Source organism: Podarcis muralis, chromosome 5, assembly GCF_964188315.1.
Source record: "Podarcis muralis chromosome 5, rPodMur119.hap1.1, whole genome shotgun sequence".
NCBI lineage: Eukaryota > Metazoa > Chordata > Lepidosauria > Squamata > Lacertidae > Podarcis > Podarcis muralis.
In genome coordinates, this window is record NC_135659.1 from 2,059,636 (window position 1) to 2,079,224 (window position 19,589).

At 42.8% G+C, this 19,589-nt stretch overlaps 1 protein-coding gene across 1 annotated transcript in view; it reads right to left on the reverse strand.

Moving 5' to 3' along the window:
• C5H1orf21 (chromosome 5 C1orf21 homolog) overlaps positions 1-19,589 on the reverse strand; it is a gene marked incomplete at its 5' end in the record, with an annotated part of 152,227 nt that overhangs the window by 74,880 nt on the left and 57,758 nt on the right. The gene's annotated exons all lie outside the window — the stretch shown is intronic.

Here is a 19,589-nt window from a genome sequence, read left to right on the forward strand (position 1 = left end):
TTTTGGCTTTAGGCGCAATCCCCGGAACATAACCCCTGTGTTCGTTTCAGGCCTATGGTTCTTAACCGCGTTGTTCAGAAATGCTAAGTTTCAAATGCCTACAGATAATTGTGTTTAGCAGGGCTAAGATACGACAGACATGATTCCAAGAGGATCAGGTGGAATTTGTGCAAGAAAGGGAGGGAGGGAAAGCATCTACTCCCACAACTTGGTCCCTTAACCAGCATTATATTACACTCCCCTTTTTCTCCCCGCAATGCTGAACATTAATGGCACATATCCTCTCATAAGTTTGAGTTCTGTCACACTGAAAGGATTTCTGTTTGTCATTCTATGAAAAAGAAGACGTTCAAAACATGTGTTGTCAAGATGAAAAAATCCCTTGCCAGAGGTAGGTTGAAAATATTTGAGTTTCCTCCTGAGAAGTGTCTTCTAGGTAATTTGACTGTCAGTGTTCAGAGAAATATTGGACTAATTATGACCCTAGAGCAGCGCAAGATGAATCATAGCAAGGCTAAAATATCCATCTTGGAATCGGCCCACTACCCTTTAGATGCAAGCGCTAGGCCTTTCGAAGCCCAAGAACTATGGTTTTAGCTTAAATGTTGACATTCACAATCGCTGCCTGCTCTTGTAATTCAACTAAATGTCAGTGAGCTCAACATCACGTAATGAAAGGTCCGTGTTCACCAAGCAATGTAGCCTTAGCACCAGTTCAAGGTATTAGCTGACGTGGCACATCCCTTAGGAAACTGACACCTTCTCATGCCACCTCAGGCAGGTCTCTTTGAAGGTTTCTCCCTCTCGCCAGATTGAGAGCGCCCCAATATATATGTTACAAGCAAGATGTGATGTACAAGGCCTTCTTACAAGGTACAGTGGTACCTCGGGTTACATACGCTTCAGGTTGCAGACTCCGCTAACCCAGAAATAGTGCTTCAGGTTAAGAACTTTGCTTTAGGTTGAGAACAGAAATTGTGCTCCGGCGGCGTGGCAGCAGCAGGAGGCCCCATTAGCTAAAGTGGTGCTTCAGGTTAAGAACAGTTTCAGATTAAGAACGGACCTCCGGAACGAATTAAGTATTTAACCCGAGGTACCACTGTACGTAGTTATTGAGTACAAAAGAGAATTAGTGGCACCTTTAAAAGACCAACCAATTCATGATAACCTAAGTTTCCATGGACTAGAGGCAACTTCAACAAGACAAATGAAGTTTTATCCTGAGTTATATATAAAACAATATACTTGGGGGAGCGGATTGTAAACAGTGGCCAGAAGGAAATTAAGTGCAGAAAAATTATGTTATTACTAGTGGTTAACAATTGTTAGTTAACTACGGTTATTAACTGTTATTAACAAAATTGTTATTAAGGAGATATTTGCATTTTTAAACAAGTTTTCTCCTACCGTCAAACAAATTACATCTCTGGAATGAAATTTCCCCCATCTCTTCCATTTATAAATAAAATATTGTCATTTAATTCAAGGAGTACCCTATATATCACACTTAGTGCTCATCTTATAACCAATTATTCAAATGTTGTCAAAAATCTTGCTGAATCTGCAAAAAGTCTTACTACTTGTATTCCAGCATTAACTAATTTGAAAATATTGAAACCATAACAAATGTTCACCATCCATCTTCATAATCATATCATATAATAATTGGGATTTAGAGCAGCTGTAGAACGTAGAGTATTGGGGGCAATTTCAAATGCAAAATTCTCCGCGTCTGCAAGGCAACGTGGAACAGCTACATCTGTTTTCCAAGTGGCATTATCAAGGGAAAACGAGATGTTGGGTAAGGGGTTCCTTGCTAGATCAGACCAAATGTCATTTTAGTTCCTATACTTCCCCCTACAATGGCTAGCCTTGGGCAACTCACAGGGAGCACATGGCGTGGTTATGTTTGAAGTTATACGCTGAACAATCCCCAGTTAAAATCTCAGTTCTGACACAAACTCACTGGGCAGCCTTGGGGCAGAACTGCTCCTTAGTTTAGCAAAAAAGCGAGTAAGAGACAACATGATAAAAGTGTATAAAACTATCCCTGGCATGGAGAAAGTGGGTGGAGGAAAACTTTCTCCTAACACTAGAACTTGCAGACATCCAAAGAAGCTGAACGTTTGATGATTCAGGATAGATAAAAGAAATTTTTCTTCATACAGCTGCTTTAAACAAGGATCTGACAATTTCATGGAGGATAAGGCTATCAGTGACTACTAATCCTGATGGTTATGTTCAAAGAAGTTTGTTATTGGCATCCGTCTATCTTGAGAGACAAGGGAGTGCGCCTCCAAGGCTGAAGCAAACCGCTGGAGAATCACAGTGCCTGCTGTGGCTACAGACACAGGTAACTTTTAACTGCTGTCTCCCGCATTGTTTTTGCTGCGTTTGCAGCGCTGAAGTGATCTCCCAGGGCGCAAGTCTGGGCAGTGTGTATGGAGGTCCTGGGCTGCCCAGACATCAAGATGCCCCTCTTGTCATCGCTGATGTGGTCCAAAGGAAAGCAGAACAAGACACTTGGCACCAGCTTGCCAGCAAGACTTGCGGAAGAAGATATACAAGACACCATCCAACCGCCTCAGGGACTCCACTCCTTAGCTTTTCTTCTCCCGAAGGTGTCCCACAAGGCAGCAAGTACAGATTTTTCCTTGGAGTTGCTGCTGCATCCCAGTTGCTGGAAGCTGTGAAGTGGGGGAGTGCTGTTATGCTCAGGGCTGCTTTGGGCTTCACATCTGCCTGACCACCATGAGAACAGGATGCTGGGTTAGATGGGTCACTGGCCTGATCCAGCAGACTTTTCTGATATTCTTAGAGCAAGAGCAGCAGCTTTTCATCTCCTCCTCTCCTCTCTCATAGCAGGCTCTGTCTAGGAAAAGAACACTTGATAATTTCTCCACTCCTGTTAAGTGGCAGCTATTGAAATGGAACAGAGGCAGGAAAACTCTTGTTTTGATGTCATCACATCAGATGGCTTCTTTTGCAACACACTGGCTGGGGTGAACACACAGCCTGCTGCTCTCGCCATGTGCTCTCCACATCATCTGGTTCTCTCCTTGGACAAGCAACTGGCCTTCAATTCTCCACTTGCAATATGTAAGCTGGTAATACTGACCTACCTTTAAAAGGCCAAATGTAAAGATAATGGAGAATGTGTCATGAAGCTCAGTTATTGGAGCTTCAGTGTATAAATCTGTGTGCCCTACACAAGTAAAACTGTTAATTCTGAAGATACCACAACTGGGAGCCAGGCAGTGCAGCATAAAGAACAGGGTTTGCTGTAAAACATTGATATGTGCCAACCCCCTTCCTGTATTTATTATAAAAACCCAAGATCTTCATGTAAGCTAATGAAACTGAGCCAAAAAAGGGGGGGGGGTTGGAGTTAGAAGTCCCTGGTTCCAATCTCTCTTCAGCTGAGACCTACTAGGTCGTTCTATATACTCTTAGCTCCTTTCTGCCAAAATAAGGGGAATACTTATAATGGCCTATCTATCTGATGAAGTTTCTGTAAGACTTACAGTGCTAATCTGTGAGTCCTTTGAACACTCAAAAGTGCTACACAAATGTTGTTTTAGTATTTCTTCACTTTGTGCAAATGTTCTTGGTTTTAAAACAAGCAACTATTTTCTGCTCTACTTAAAATCGATTTTTAAAGAAACTATTTTCTGCTCTACTTAAAATCGATTGATGAGCAAAGCATCCAGTATTTCCCATAACTCTAGATTTTGCATGCAAAGAAAGACCAATAATAGTGTTTAAAACAGGAAACAGAGTGAGAGTTATGTAGAAGGAATGTGCTTTGTCACCACCACAAAACAAGTTACAAGGGGACACAAATGGATAAAAGCACAGAATAGAATAAAGATGCTGAGAAAAGGTAGAAATGATTATGACAGTATACAATGCACCTCTCTGAATCCGTGGCATAGAACAGCTGGCTATGCTAACCTTAAACAGTGATTAGGCAGGTAGAGCATAGAGGAAAGAGATGCATTACCAACATCACGTATAGATACCTATGTATGTGTGCACATGTGCTTTAGAGAAACACTCAGCCACCAGTATGGCAAATAAAGATTTCCACCTGGAAACAGATAATTCCCCCACACCAAGCTACCATGGCAACATAATGAAGAAGCACGACATTCATTAATAATGGTCTCAGTGATAAATGAGCATATCAGCATGTACTACTGAAACAATTACGAGGGAAGGGGAAAAATGGCAAAGGAAGCAATGAAAGGAATGGTTACAACACAATGTGGATTCCAACAGTGATACATTAGAAAGAAGACAATGAAAACCACCACCGTGTCTCAAGAACCGTATCGAAAGTGCCTGGAATGTAATAGGATTTTTAGACAGACAGAGTTCATCAACTGAAAGGTCATTTAAAAAAATAATTACTTTCTTTTTATTAGAACTAGTACTAATCACAAATACTGCAGTCTTCAGAGAGAACTTCAGAGTCTGGGCCCTCTCAGAAGTTTTACAGTTTTCTTAGGGTCCTCTTAGGCTACATGATAGTCTTGATTCCTCTTCCCATTTGGAATATGTCACAGTGGTGGCTTTCTATGTTTGTCTGTTTCTCTATTTCTAAGGCACTTGCAGGTACAGCACAACCAATATGAGAAGTTAGGTAACAATAAACTAGGGTTTATCTTTGTGTGTATGAGCACTGGAACAGCTGCACGGATATCTGAAACATTCACTCCCATTTTCAATTAGCCACCATTTAACACTAGGACCATGCCCTAAACTGTGATTAATCTTAACGATGGTTTATTGAAACAAAGCAGCCTCATAACCCAAGTTTGGCTTGTTTCAGTAAACCATAAGAAAAAATAAACACAGTTTGTCTGGCAATGAGCATAATACTAAACTGCAGTCAAAAACTACATTGAATCTCCTCCTTGTGGCTGTAATGGAGGAGGAACTACACTAGCCTGAGCCCCATTCACACAACAATAAACCATAGTTTAATATTTCATCTCAGTGCTGCCAATGTAACTGAGCACAGGTTGCAAGTGTGTGTCCCTAAATAAGGGGTGTGTACTTGTGTATCCTGAACTCCTGCAAGTCTGGGAAACAAGCAGTTCTCTTATCTTTTCTCTGTTATCATACGATCACATGTTCCAATAAAAAGATACGAAGCTTATGGAAATTTGACAATATGCAACCTGCTAATAGGCAATATTTGATAGGATCAATCCAACACTACTTAGTCATAAAATGAAAATCCAGGATTTGTTGAAGGCACACAGAAATTCTAACAATTGCATCCATTCTCCAGGGTGTCAAGTACACTTCAAAGTCAGAAAACATAAAATAAACAATCATGGTACCAATCTAATATTCTAAGTAGCCTACAGGGCAGGTCTGCCTTTCTGTGCACATCAAGAATGGGAAACACATTATGAAACATGTAGCAGCTTGTGTTACTCTTTATTAATGCTGAATGAATGCAACTTTGGGGGCTATTTCATTATTTATTAAACACCAATAAAGAGCAGCACAAGCTGCTGCACACATTAAGATGCATTTCCATTCTAGACATGTACAGAATAGTCAAAAAGATATTGGCAGGCAATCAGGGTTTCTCCCCATTTAGTCATGCACTGCAGAATTTACCAGGAGCAAGGAAACCATATTACAGAGTAATAAGCCATGGCAAGCAGCTTTCAATGATTTTGGCAACCTCCATTTATGGTGTTTACCATTCCATGCTCCCTCTTCTTCCTGCTGACGCACATGTCAGCTCAGTAAAGTACAGGCCAGACAACTTGCGCTGTTATTCTTTCTATGGCGGAGCACAAGAACAGCTGCTCCTTAAGGGAGACTCTCTTAGCTAGTTTGGGATCACCTTTCATACCAGAGGACCAGTAGGAACGACTGCCTTGCCTTTCACCTGCCTCTGCTGATTTCTGCGGTGAGCCACTGATGAGTCCTAGAAAAGAATGAAGCTGGAAACCACAAATAGGTGGAGCCAGAGAAATATACACACACTTAACAGATGCTCTGTGGGCTTTAAAAAAAAATCAAGAAGTTAGAAACAACCATCAGCCCTGCCTTCCAAAATATCTTTTTTAAAAGTATTATAATTGTGACTGTTTCTGTGGCTATGATTCACTCTCTCTATATATATATGGTGTGGTAGTAGCCATAATATTGCAACCCTTCTTATAAGTCCTTCCTCTTCCACTTAGCAGAGAACGCTCCTTCTTTACACTGAAAGTAAGCACTAAGAGTGTTTCTACAATAACCTATCTGCTCTTTCCTCAAATCCTGAATTTTGTGTGTGTGTGTGTGTGTGTGTGTGTGTGTGTGCATGTCTAAGTAGCAAGTATTAGGAAGATTCTGTTAGCATCCAAACATAGCAACTCTCTGAGGGGGAGGGGAGCCCATGCCTGTTAGAAAGCCAAAACAGTGACTAACTTCTGAGAAATACAAAAAAAATTCCTTCCAGTAGCACCTTAAAGACCAACTAAGTTAGTTCTTGGTATGAGCTTTCGTGTGCATGCACACTTCTTCAGATACACTGAAACAGAAGTTGCCAGATCCTTCTATATAGTGAGAAGGTGGGGAGGGGTATTACTCAGAAGGGTGGTGGGAATGGGTGATTGGCAGATAGCTGTGATGAGCCTGTTGACGACTCTTAACGACTGCAATAGGTCTTACAGGAAAAAGCAAGGGGTGAGAAGGTGAAAAATGGCTTTGTCGTGTATAATGAGATAAGAATCCAATGTATATACGTATATACTTCTGCAGTTTGCATTAAACTTTTTGGTAATGTACTATAAGCGGCCTTGTGGACCCAAACAGGTCTAAAGGCAAAATATATTATTTTAAATCAATCAAAAAAATCAAAAAGTATGACAACAAGTCTCCACAAACAAATGTTCTCAATTGTCAGGGACAAATTAATTTGTCCCCCTAGTTTGTGTGTAAAGTACAAGCAATTCTTAAATGGTGTCCTTCTGTTGTGACATCTGGTCAATCCAAGAGGAAACATAGCAACTGACCTTCCAAACCCCACATGCTATTCTGTGTAACTGAGGTGCAAATGAATCTTACAGATCATGTAAACGATAAGCTTTCTGGGTCCAGTTACACTTGCGTCAAGGAATAACTGTAAAAGGTGGCTAGTCCTATAAAGGCATGACCACCACTGGGACACTGCCAACAGCAGTAAATCAACAACAAAGAGGAGATCTGAAGTGATCCAGACTGCCCATCTCTGCCTAAAGAAAAAGAAGGTATAAGAAGGCCATATCCGGCTGATCCAAAGTATACCTCTAAAATAAGTAATTGGGGGGGGGGGGTGCCAACCATGGCAATCCCTTAGTTTGGACTGTTTTACTTGGAGTGACATTATTTATACTATCTACAACTCCAGTATTTTAAAGATTGTTTTGGTTTTTTTTTTTTTTTAATCTGGTGTTTTAATTTTAAATTGTTAATGCATTTTTTATGGTTCAATGTGCCCACTGCTGTAATCCACTTTGGTATCGTAGACTCAATGAAGGGTGGTATAGAAATTGAAATAATAAACTAACAGCTAGATTGAGATCCCTGAGAGGTATGAGTGTTGCAGGCTCTGAATCTGCCCAGGGAGGGAACTCTGCAACACTGGAAGGCAAAGAGGTGGTGTTATTACCTTTTAAATCTAGGACTGGCTGCTCAAACCCTTCAGAGGAACTCAGGGATGTTTATATGCCAAGATGTCTCTGCTGGAGAAGACAGGTGGCACAACCAGAGATCCAGGAATGGTGCAATAAAGCACATGCTCCAACCCAGGGTGTCTTCCCTATGAAATGCCTGGAACTTCACCTGAAGGGGAGGAGCGCTGCCACACCTGACTCTGCTTCCAGAACATGACTTAGGTGAGCTTTGGGCTTTATTAGGTGAACTCCTGCCACCCCGGGTGCTCTTTCAGATCCTGTAGTACCTACTTCTGAACTCCCAAACCAGTCCTTATGTGACCTGCTCCTTGCTACTGCATCCTTCCTGGTTCTAGTTGCTCTGTTCCCCAACCTTCTTTTATATACAGTGGTACCTCTGGTTATGAACTTAATTCGTTCCGGAGGTCCATTCTTAAGCTGAAACCATTCTTATCCTGAGGCACACTTTCGCTAATGGAGCCTCTCACGGTGCGTGTGTCTCTGGCGCGCAATTTCCTTTCACATCCTGGGGCAAAGTTCGCAATCAGGAGCAGCTACTTCCAGGTTAGTGGAGTTAAGATTAAAAAAGGATGTGTACAAAAAATGGAAAAGGAGGGAAACCACCAAAGAGGAATTCAAACAAATAGCCAGCACATGTAGACACAAAGTCAGAAAAGCTAAAGCACAAAATGAACTCAGGCTTGCTAGAGAGGTTAAAAGCAACAAAAAAGGCTTTTATGGTTATGTCCGTAGCAAAAGGAAGAACAAAGAAACAGTGGGGTCACTCAGAGGAGAAGATGGTGAAATGCAAACAGGAGACACAGAAAGGGCTGAACTCCTCAATGCCTTCTTTGCCTCAGTCTTCTCCGATAAAGAAAACAATGCCCGACCTGAAGAATTTGGAGCAAATGATTCAGCAGAGGAAACACAGCCCAGAATAACTAAGGAGATAGTACAAGAATACTTGGCTAGTTTAGATGTATTCAAGTCTCCAGGGCCAGATGAACTGCATCCAAGAGTATTAAAAGAACTGGCAGATGTGATCTCAGAACCACTGGCAGTCATCTTTGAGAATTCCTGGAGAACAGGCGAAGTCCCAGCAGACTGGAGGAGGGCAAATGTTGTCCCTATTTTCAAAAAGGGGAAAAGAGAGGACCCAAATAATTATCGCCCAGTCAGTCTGACATCAATACCAGGGAAGATTCTGGAGCAGATCATTAAGCAAACAGTCTGTGAGCACCTAGAAAGGAATGCTGTGATCACCAATAGTCAGCATGGATTTCTGAAAAATAAGCCATGTCAGACTAACCTGATCTCGTTTTTTGACAGAATTACAAGCCTGGTAGATGAAGGGAACGCAGTGGATTTCAGCAAGGCATTCGACAAGGTGCCCCATGATATTCTTGTAAAGAAGCGGTCTTGACTATGCTACCACTCAGTGGATTTGTAACTGGCTGACTGACCGAACCCAAAGGGTGCTCATCAATGGTTCCTCTTCATCCTGGAGAAGAGTGACTAGTGGGGTGCCACAGGGGTCTGTCTTGGGCCCGGTCTTATTCAACATCTTTATCAACGACTTGGATGATGGACTCAAGGGCATCCTGATCAAATTTGCAGATGACACCAAACTGGGAGGGGTGGCTAACACCCCAGAGGACAGGATCACACTTCAAAACGACCTTGACAGATTAGAGAACTGGGCCAAAACAAACAAGATGAACTTTAACAGGGAGAAATGTAAAGTATTGCACTTGGGCAAAAAAAATGAGAGGCACAAATACAAGATGGGTGACACCTGGCTTGAGAGCAGTACATGTGAAAAGGATCTAGGAGTCTTGGTTGACCACAAACTTGACATGAGCCAACAGTGTGACGCGGCAGCTAAAAAAGCCAATGCAATTCTGGGCTGCATCAATAGGAGTATAGCATCTAGATCAAGGGAAGTAATAGTGCCACTGTATTCTGCTCTGGTCAGACCTCACCTGGAGTACTGTGTCCAGTTCTGGGCACCACAGTTCAAGAAGGACACTGACAAACTGGAACGTGTCCAGAGGAGGGCAACCAAAATGGTCAAAGGCCTGGAAACGATGCCTTATGAGGAACGGCTAAGGGAGCTGGGCATGTTTAGCCTGGAGAAGAGGAGGTTAAGGGGTGATATGATAGCCATGTTCAAATATATAAAAGGATGTCATATAGAGGAGGGAGAAAGGTTGTTTTCTGCTGCTCCAGAGAAGCGGACACGGAGCAATGGATCCAAACTACAAGAAAGAAGATGCCACCTAAACATTAGGAAGAACTTCCTGACAGTAAGAGCTGTTCGACAGTGGAATTTGCTGCCAAGGAGTGTGGTGGAGTCTCCTTCTTTGGAGGTCTTTAAGCAGAGGCTTGACAACCATATGTCAGGAGTGCTCTGATGGTGTTTCCTGCTTGGCAGGGGGTTGGACTCGATGGCCCTTGTGGTCTCTTCCAACTCTATGATTCTATGAGATCGTAATCTGAAGCATTTGTAACCAAAGGTACAACTGTACAGTGTTGGGCATGAGCTCCTCGAATGGTGCAAGCTACAAATATCTCATTTCATCTTGACATAGCTCTGCTTTCTCTTGGAGAGTTTTATGCATCTAACATTCTACATTTTGCTGTAACTGAACAGCTATTTTCCAAGGTTAAATCATTATAAACCGAAATAATAATAATAATAATAATAATAATAATAATAATAGGGTAGCCATGTTTGTAAAGCAGTCTCAAATGTTATGCTAAGTTCTTCTACGAACTCAGGCAACGCAGCTAAATAACAGTCAGGGCCTTATATAGCTGCCTTCATCTCACCTTTTCCACAACTTATTTTGAGAGCTATTTTTGGTACCAAATACAAGAGTGCCAAGTAAAACAATTCAGAGTAGAAAGGGTTGTTTCAGCTGCACGAAGTGAAAGTGGGTTAGAGTTCTCTTTTCAAAAAGCTGTTTCTCTACATCACAAACACTCGGAGACGGTTTTCCTATGACAACATTATGGACTTCCATCCTTTCATTTAAAGAAAAAAACAGTTCTGCACTCACAAGAAATGTCTCTCTGATTATGTGAGCCCAACTCCTTAAAGAATCCCACAAGAAGAGAACCACACCTGGCCAATTTAAAGAAGGATAGTGGCTGTATCCCCTTCATTGATCACTGCCTTGCTGTGGCGAAGGGGCTTGAATAACTCAGAGAAGCTATGAGCTATGCCGTGCAGGGCCACCCAAGATGGACAGGTCATAGTGGAGAGTTTTGACAAAATGTGATCCACCTGGAGCAGGAACCAGCAAGCCACTCCAGTATCCCTGCCAAGAAAACTCCATGGACAAAGACAACAGGCTTATAAAAGTTAAGACGCTGGAAGATGAGCCCCTCAGGTCGGAAGGCATCCAACATGCTACTGAGGAAGAGCGGAGGGCAAGTACAAGTAGATTCAGAGCTGATGAAGTGGCTGGGCCAAAGCCGAAAGGTCGCTCAGTTGCGGATATGCCTGGAAGCGAAAGGAAAATCCAATGCTGTAAAGAAAAATATTGCATAGGAACCTAGAATATAAGAACCATGAACCTTGGTAAGTTGGATGTGGTAAAAAATGAGATGGCAAGAATAAATATTGACATCCTGGGCATCAGTAAACTAAAATGGATGGGAATGGGCGAATTCAGTTTGGATGACCATCATATCTACTACTGTGGGCAAGAATCCCATAAAAGAAATGGAGTGGCCCTCATAGTCAACAAAAGAGTGGCGAAAGCTGTACTGGGATGCAATCTCAAAAATGATAGAATGATCTCGATACGAATCCAAGGCAGACCTTTTAACATCACAGTAATCCAAGTTTATGCACCAACCACTGGTGCTGAAGAAACTGAAATTGACAAATTCTATGAAGATTTACAACACCTTATAGAAATGACACCAAAGAAGGATGTTCTTCTCATTACAGGGGATTGGAATGCTAAAGCAGGGAATCAAGAGATAAAAGGAACAACTGGCAAGTTTGGCCTTGGAATTCAAAACGAAGCAGGGCAAAGGCTAATAGAGTTCTGTCAAGAGAATAAGCTGGTCATCACAAACATGCTTTTCCAACAACACAAGAGACGACTCTACACATGGACATCACCAGATGGGCAGCATCGAAATCAGATTGATTATATTCTCTGCAGCCAAAGATGGAGAAGCTCTATACAGTCAGCAAAAACAAGACCTGGAGCTGACTGTGGCTCAGATCATCAGCTTCTTATAGCAAAATTCAAGCTTAAACTGAAGAAAGTAGGAAAAACCACTGGGCCGGTAAGATACAATCTAAGTCAAATCCCTTATGAATACACAGTGGAAGTGACAAACAGGTTTAAGGATTTAGATTTGGTGGACAGAGTGCCTGAAGAACTATGGATGGAGGCTCGCAACATTATACAGGAGGCAGCAACGAAAACCATCCCAATGAAAAGGAAATGAAAGAAAGCAAAGTGGCTGTCCAACAAGGCCTTACAAATAACGGGGGAGAGAAGGCAAGCAAAATGCGAGGGAGATAGTGAAAGATACAGGAAATTGAATGCAGATTTCCAAAAAATAGCAAGGAGAGACAAGAGGGCCTTCTTAAACGAGCAATGCAAAGAAATAGAGGAAAACAATAGAATGGGGAAAAACAGAGAACTGTTCAAGAAAATAGGAGATAGGAAAGGAACATTTCGTACAAAGATTATCATAATAAAGGACAAAAGTGGTAAGGACCTAACAGAAGCAGAAGACATCAAGAAGAGGTGGCAAGAATACACAGAGGAATTATACCAGAAAGATATGGATGTCTCGTACACCCCAGGTAGTGTGGTTGCTGACCTTGAGCCAGACATCCTGGAGAGTGAAGTCAAATGGGCCTTAGAAAGCACTGCTAATAACAAGGCCAGTGGAAGTGATGGTATTCCAGCTGAGCTATTTAAAATTTTAAAAGATGATGCTGTTAAGGTTCTACACTCAATATGCCAGCAAGTTTGGAAAACTCAGCAGTGGCCAGAGGATTGGAGAAGATCAGTCTACATCCCAATCCCAAAGAAGGGCAGTGCCAAAGAATGCTCCAACTACCGCACAGTTGAGCTCATTTCACATGCTAGAAAGGTTATGCTTAAAATTCTACAAGGAAGGCTTAAGCAGTATGTGGACCGAGAACTCCCAGAAGTGCAAGCTGGATTTCGAAGGGGCAGAGGAACCAGAGACCAAATTGCAAACATGCACTGGATTACGGAGAAAGCTAGAGAGTTCCAGAAAAACATCAACTTCTGCTTCATTGACTACGCAAAAGCCTTTGACTGTGTCGACCACAGCAAACTATGGCAAGTTCTTAAAGAAATGGGAGTGCCTGATCACCTCATCTGTCTCCTTGATGGCAGAAAGTGAGGAGGAATTAAAGAACCTTTTAATGAGGGTGAAAGAGGAGAGCGCAAAATATGGTCTGAAGCTCAACATCAAAAAAACGAAGATCATGGCCACTGGGCCCATCACCTCCTGGCAAATAGAAGGAGAAGAAATTGAGGCAGTAAGAGATTTTACTTTCTTGGGCTCCATGATCACTGCAGATGGTGACAGCAGTCACGAAATTAAAAGACGCCTGCTCCTTGGGAGAAAGGCGATGACAAACCTAGACAGCATCTTAAAAAGCAGAGACATTACCTTGCCAACAAAGGTCCATGTAGTTAAAGCTATGGTTTTCCCAGTAGTGATGTATGGAAGTGAGAGCTGGACCATAAAGAAGGCTGATCGCCGAAGAATTGATGCTTTTGAATTATGGTGTTGGAGAAGACTCTTGAGAGTCCCATGGACTGCAAGAAGATCAAACCTCTCCATTCTTAAGGAAATCAGCCCTGAGTGCTCACTTCAGGACAGATCCTGAAGCTGAGGCTCCAATACTTTGGCCACCTCATGAGAAGAGAAGACTCCCTGGGAAAGATCCTGATGTTGGGAAAGATGGAGGGCACAAGGAGAAGGGGACAACAGAGGACGAGATGGTTTAATAGTGTTCTCAAAGCTACCAGCATGAGTCTGACCAAACTGCGGGAGGCAGTGGAAGACAGGAGTGCCTGGCGTGCTCTGGTCCAGGGGGTCATGAAGAGGCGGACATGAGTAAACGACTAAACAAGAACAACAAGTGGCTGTATTCCTTGCTATGCACAAGGCTTGCCCCTGCCCCCCCCCCCAGGCCTTAGGATGTGTGGAAATGGATTAATAGCAAAGAGTGGCAGAGCTGAAAAGGTTCTGGGCCCCAACGATTCAATAACATTCGATGTTAAACAGAAGGCAGCTTCTAAGCGGTTTTTGAGGAATTTTCCCAGTTAATGATTTGTCACAAAAACAGGCACAGGCAACTTCATACAGGCCTCTTGCATATGTGTTCCCCTGTAGTATTGGGAGAAGACCATGGGCTTTTGCTGAACAGAAGCCACAGTCCATAAAGCCATACTTCTTTTCTGACAGGAAATGCAGAGTGCAATGCAGAAAGCCAATGAGAAGGAAATCAATTTGGCAAATTTCAAACTGTATTTTCCCTCTCAAATGAGCATGTCTTTTTGGTGAACTATAATAATAATAATAATAATAATAATAATAATAATAATAATAATAATAATAATAATATATTATTTATACCCCGCCCATCTGGCTGGGCCTCCCCAGCCACTCTGGGCGGCTTCCATAGAAACCAAAAATATAGTAAAATATCACACGTTAAAAACTTCCCTGAACAGGGCTGCCTTAAGATGTCTTCTGAATGTCAGGTAGTTGTTTATCACTTTGACATCTGCTGGAAGGGCGTTCCACAGGGCGGGCGCCACTACCGAGAAGGCCCTCTGCCTGGTTCCCTGTAGCTTTGCTTCTCGCAATGAGGGAACCGCCAGAAGGCCCTCGGCGCTGGACCTCAGCGCCCGGGCAGAATGATGGGGGTGGAGATGCTCCTTCAGGTATACTGTATCAATGAATGATACAGTTACGCTTGCAAATTGTTTGCCAGTAGATCTCTGACTGTCTGGCTCCACTAAGCTTGGAGTTGTGAACTTCTGTCCCAGGGATGCCCAACCTGTGGCCGCCCAGATCTGGAGGGACTCCAACTCCCATGAGCCCCAGCCAGCACGGCCCATGGTCTGGGATGCTTGGAGGGAGCTTCAGTCCAACATCTGAAGGGCTACAGGTTCCCCACGCCTGCTCTGTCCTGAAGGAAGGCAGTACAGTCACATGCAATGCCCAAGAGGTGGACTAAAGGTTATGAACTAGCTGCCAAAGAAGAACTTTTCAACCTAGTCAACAAACGACAAGAGAGAGAGAGAGAGAGAAAAGCTCACATACGAACTATGTTGTTTGATCTTACCAGTTTGGGGTTTCAGATTCTCTGGAACAAACGTAGCTACTTTTGGTTTAAAACAAAAACTATTTACTATATTTAAAAATATGAGAAACGAATGCTATTCCCTTTTCAGCTAAATAATACCTGCCCTACATACAGGGCCCCCAGGCAGGCAAGGTGGTCAGTTGGTGCCTTGGGATAAATGCAACCTCTGCTAAGACCCAAGTTCTAGTTGATCTATGGAGACACACTCCACTTTACAGAAATTTGTTTTCAATAATGCCTCACTTTGTTAAACATACTGTAGGACAAATGAATCACTTAATATTTGTGGATACAAAATTTGGGAGGGTAAAACAAGCAAATTTCCTCCTCCCTGTCTTGCTTAGTAATGAAAACCCAGGAGGATTAAGATTTAATATTCTACCAAATAAAACAATTTCACCTTTCAAAAGTCCTTGCAGTATTTTTAAAAAATTATCTTTATGCAATATGTTTAAACAGTTTAATTTTAAAACTCTATGTTGACAATATTTAACAAAAATGCTCATAAAAACCAACAGGCAACAAACAATTTCTCTGGCTGACAATTATTCATCCCATATTTCACACACTCTGAAACTAAAATTCTGATTTGTTCTGCGATCCAAAAATACTGACATTTTTATTCCATGCCACCAAGCATGTGAGACCTTCAGTTCCAAATCCTCTATCATGCATCACAGCAGATAATAATTTTCTTGTATTTTTAGCAACAGACAATAAATGAACCAGGCCTGATCCAATAAATGTACATTCTGTAACCCAATGCGTTTAAGTTACAGATAGGTAGCCGTGTTGGTCTGCCATAGTCAAAACAAAAAAAATTCCTTCCAGTAGCACCTTAAAGACCAACTAAGTTAGTTCTTACTTAGTTGGTCTTTAAGGTGCTACTGGAACCAATGCATTTAAATTAGGAAACCAAGTTTATGGATGGGAGGAGAATCAACAGTGACATTTATGTAGCAAAGGGGGGAAAACTTGGACACAGAAATTTAAAGCACAGGCCTGTGCCTGGAAAGCAGGTACAGAAGGAAATCTGGATGCACCCTTAGTAATATGCAGAATAGACTACCTGTTGCTCAGCCTTTATTTCTTCTCTGCCTCAATAAATGTATCTTTCTTACTCTCAAGTAAGAGCCTCTGTCACCATAGTCTTGGTGGGGCCAGGACAGCGACCTGGTTTGCACTCATCATAGCTTATAACGTATATAGATAATATATTTTAAATATACAATAATTTAAAAATAAAAAAATAAAAAATCAGAATCTCATTCTAGCTCTATGAAAGATAAAACCAACAGAACTAAGGCTGGCTCTACAAAGCCCATCATTTCGAAACAGCTCCATTTCTCTGCTCCACTCTTTCCTCCTCAGTCCATTTATGTTCTCTACCTTTGTGTAATGGTGGTGAGCACAACTTCCCAACTCTAATGTCAAGAGGAAAGTTGGCTGCTTGTTATGCTCCACACAGGGTGGTGCTACTCTGGGCACAGTGAATGCAGGTGCAGAAGATTATCAAGACTATCCGCCCAGTTTCAAATCTTCCATACCTGGGTAAGGTAATTGAGAGAGCGGTTGCTGAACAGCTTGGTAGGTTTCTGGAAGAAACATAGGCTTTAGATCCATTTCAGTCCGGTTTCCGTCCTGGTTTTGGGACCGAAACAGCTCTGGTTGCCCTAACAGATGATCTCTGTAGACAACTGGATCGAGGTGGGTCAGGACTGCTGATCCTTTTAGATTTGTCAGCAGCCTTTGACATGGTCGATCATGATCTTCTGGACCATCGCCTCGCAGACGTGGGGATACAGGGCATAGCCCGTAACTGGCTGTGCTCTTTTATCTCTGGTCGGGGACAGAGGGTGGCACTAGGGAGGGAAATGTCATCGCGCCACTCCTTGGTGTGTGGAGTGCCGCAGGGCGCAATTCTCTCCCTGATGCTTTTTAACATCTTTATGCGCCCCCTTGCCCAGCTTGTCCGGAGCTTTGGGCTGGGCTGTCACCAATATGCTGATGACACTCAGCTCTATCTGCTGATGGATGGCCACACCGACTCGGCCCCGAACACACTGACCAGATGCTTGGAAGTTGTGACTGGATGGTTTCGTGGGAGCTGATTGAAACGAAATCCTTCGAAGACAGAGGTCCTATGGCTGGGTCGGGATGGCATGGGGATGAGGGACCAACTCCCTTCTCTTGCGGGGGCCCAATTAGTGCCATTGCCTTCCATTAAGAGTTTGGGTGTAATCCTTGACGCCTCCCTTTCCATGGAGGCGCAAGTTACAGCAACAGCCAAGGAGACATTTTTCCACCTTTGCCGCATCAAGTAGTTGGTCCCTTACCTTTCCCGCCCCGACCTGGCCACAGTGATCCATGCGACGGTCATCTCCAGGCTTGACTACTGTAATTCGCTCTACGTGGGGCTGCCCTTGAAGCTGTCCCAGTAACTCCAGCGGCTGCAGAATGCTGCAGCGAGGCTCCTCACAGGGTCTCTGCCATGGGAGCATATTCACCCTGTGCTTTTCCAGCTGCACTGGCTCCCGGTGGAGTACAGGATCAGGTTTAAGGTGCTGCTTTTGACCTTTAAAGCCCTTCACGGCCTAGGACCCTCGTACCTACAGGACCGCCTCTCCCGGTATGCCCCACGGAGAGCCTCAAGGTCCATAAATAACAACACCCTAGTGGTCCCAAGCCCTAAGGAAGTTACATTGCCTTCAACCAGAGCCAGGGCCTTTTCAACTCTGGCTCCGGTCTGGTGGAACGCTCTGCCTCATGAGACCAGGGCCCTGCGGGATCTGATTTCTTTCCGCAGGGCCTGTAAGGCAGAGTTGTCTGCCTGGCCTTTGGCTTGGAGCCAATTTGATTCCCTCCCTCTCTTTCTTTTTTCCTTTCCTTCTCCTCCTGCAATGAGGCTACATTTTAATATTTTAATGTTGTATTTTAATTTTGTTTTTAAGTTGTAATCATTCAACTTGTAAGCCGCTCTGAGCCTGGCCTTGGCTGGGGAGGGCGGGGTATAAATAAAATTTTATTATTATTATTATTATTATTATTATTATTATTATCAATATCAATATCAATATAGGAGGAGGAGCAGCAGCAGGAGCATCACTACTCCAAAGCATTATTCTGGAGCCCCCAAAGTCTCCCTTTTCCAGCCATCTCCATGGCTGAAGCCTATTTCCTTTGCCACACCAGAACTCAAACTTTCTCGAGTCTCCTTCTGAGTAAGCAGAGTGTCTCCTGCCATCAAGGATCAATGCTCACTGAAGACCCATGTTCTGGCCATCAAGTCTGCATTTGCAGCTAAGTCTAGAAACGGACGGCTGGTGCTTAGTAGCAAGCAGTCAAGTTAAACAAAAGATAATAATCGCTTCGCTTGGCACACAGCAACATCTCCACGGAAATGCCATCGAAAGTGAACAGCTTGGTTAGGCCACTAAAGGTGTGAATACAATGAACTGTGCACACAAAGGAATTCCAGTACACAAGCAGTTCCATAGTGCTCCATTGCAGCACTAAAATAAATAAATTCAAAAGAAACAGCTTCAAGGAGGTACTGTATATTCTACAAAGAAAGCAAAGGGCCCAAAATTAGAGCCTTGAGTTTTGATTATTTGTAGATCAATTAAAACCTAATTGGTAAATGATGGGGGAGTTATTTTAATTTTGAAGGGCAAATTTTAATGAGCGGTGCTAGGGAACAATGGTACACATTTTGATGTTGGTGTGTAACAGGGAATGCAAAACAACAGCAATAGAGATTTAAGATGCCCTCTCTGTCTAGCAAAAAACCATAGCATTTTAAGTTCCCTGTACTTCAACATCTGAAAATGTGACTACACTGAGGTTTGGTAAAATGCAATTTTATGGAAATGTAATCTATTAATTATTGCTTAAAAGGCAGCAGATTGCTCTGTGGGCAGCTGTCCTAATCCCAGTACCAGAAGCACTTAATTCAAGGTGTGTGTGTTCCTATGGCACGTTGGATGGTGTGCCTCTAGACAGATGAAGGAGAGCTCTATATCCCGCAGACCAACAATTTGCAATCAGCATAGGCTTCAATTGTTGTTGGTACTCTCACATTTCAGTGTTCTTTCAAAGCTCAGTGTTCTCGAAGCTACCAACATGAGTTTGACCAAACTGCGGGAGGCAGTGGAAGACAGGAGTGCCTGGCGTGCTTTGGCCATGGGGTCACCAAGAGTCGACTAAACAACAACAACAACTCTCACATTTGACTTAAGCCTTATTTGCTAATAGTTTGCAACTAACATCCTGAATTAAGGCCTTAAGGTACCAGACAGGAAGATTGGGGGGGGGGTGCTATTTGTTGCTATGCCTCAGGCAACAAAACGTTTACAATGCCAGCTAGCATTGCCCACCAACAGGGTAGAGGGCTTCCGGTTTTCCTTAAAACCTTTCCTGATTATTTCTACAAATGTGTAATACACTATTTTGTTCAGCATTAAACATTCTGGGAGTTTAATAGCAACTTTTAAGAACCTTGTAATGTTACAGATCTTATTCACATCATGCAA